The sequence below is a fragment of the Mandrillus leucophaeus genome, unplaced genomic scaffold (genome assembly GCF_000951045.1).
Source record: "Mandrillus leucophaeus isolate KB7577 unplaced genomic scaffold, Mleu.le_1.0 Scaffold339, whole genome shotgun sequence".
NCBI classification, from domain to species: domain Eukaryota; kingdom Metazoa; phylum Chordata; class Mammalia; order Primates; family Cercopithecidae; genus Mandrillus; species Mandrillus leucophaeus.
This window is the reverse complement of record NW_012103576.1, coordinates 2869900-2871366: the sequence shown is the minus strand read 5'-3', so window position 1 is coordinate 2871366 and position 1467 is coordinate 2869900. Positions and strand designations below refer to the sequence as shown.

The following is a 1467-nucleotide window of genomic DNA, read 5'->3' as shown; positions in this document are numbered from 1 at the left end:
GAGAGCAGCATACTTGCTTGCAGAACTGAACTTGGAAGCTGAATTTTTCCTCAGGTTTCTTTGGCTCAGGTGCAGATCTGCAGTCTTGATCCTTTTTGCCATCTTTCCTATCTGACTCCTTCCAGTGGTCTTTGTTCCCTCCATCTCCTGGACCACGGTTAGAGTTCCCAGTCTGGCCTTTTGGGACATTCATCCCATCTACTTTATTTTCATCTTTCCTTGCTGGTCCTTCCTCAGATGGTTGAGCTGGAGCTACTTTTCCCCCACCACTTGTAGGGGATTGTTGCTCTGTGTCTGAGCTCTGAGATGGAGCAGGAGGGTTAAAACTTCGCTTCACCCAAGCATTCTCCTTTGGTGGAGGGGCTGGCATTACCTTTAGGGGCTGATCAGGTTTGGGAGGTTTAGAAGTTGGAGAGTGACAATCTTCCTCCTTATTGAGTGTTTCATTTTCTAGAGACTTCTCACTCTCTCTCCGTGCATTTCTGCCAGATGTGGTGGAGGTCCCAGTCTGCGATGACTCACTTCCTGTCCTCGACTGTTCCCGTTCCTGTTCCTGAGTTTCTTCACTTCGCCAGCTTGGGTGTCCCTCCCGAGGCCATCGTTCTAGTTTTGGCTCATCCAGTTGACGCTGCAACTTCTCTTGTTCCTTCTGTAGCCGTTCTTCTACTTCTCTTTCTCTAGCAGCTGTGTCAACGGGCTTTGCCTGTCCAAAGATAGAAGCAGCTCGACTGGACTGGGAGGTACTAGCAGAGGAATCATCTTCCTTAGGAGTACTCCAAGGCTTTAGATTCAGTTTGGGTCTTTGGCGGGGGGACCTCTATCATCACGCCTATAATCATCCCGAGAGTAATCATCTCTGGAGCTCCACGACCGATCATCCCGTCTGTCCTATCGGTCTTCATAGCGGTCCCCACCTCTTCTATAGTCATCATCCCTGCGATACCCACTGCCAAATGCTCTTCTGCCACTGCCAATCCAGGAATAGTCTCTGCTGCCTCTGCTGCCTCAGTCATCATAGCGATCCCAGCCACCATATGGATCCATATCCCGGCATGGGCCATCCCAATACCCATCCCGATATCCATCATGATACCGGTCTGAATCATAACGATCTCGATACTTGTCTCCAAAGCTATCATCACCTCTTCTAGGCGGGTAGTCATTAAAGCTGTCTGTAGCAGGAGGAGCCCTCCAGTCTGTATCAGTTTTGTCAGAATCCCGATTTCTATTACGGCCGAAAGAATGATCATCCCAGTCTTTATCCTGTACTTGATCAGCAACGTCCACTTGAATTCTTCTGTTACCTAGAGACTCTTCATTGAGACTCAGGGCACTGAGCAGGGAATCTAGTTCCTCAAATTCAGCATAACCAAAACCTTTCAGCCTCTCTGGATTGCTGGGTTCACGTGGTAAACGCACTGCACTGATATTTAATCCTCTAAAGAATTCCTTAATTGACTCTTCTGT

General features: G+C 48.6%; 1 pseudogene across 1 annotated transcript in view; it reads right to left on the bottom strand.

Moving 5' to 3' along the window:
* The window catches only part of LOC105545819, a 99765-nt pseudogene continuing 98298 nt past the window's right edge, over positions 1-1467 (bottom strand). The window contains exon 3 of the transcript XR_001006988.1: positions 1-1463. The product of XR_001006988.1 is annotated as a eukaryotic translation initiation factor 4B pseudogene (transcript). The remainder of the gene's footprint in view (positions 1464-1467) is intronic.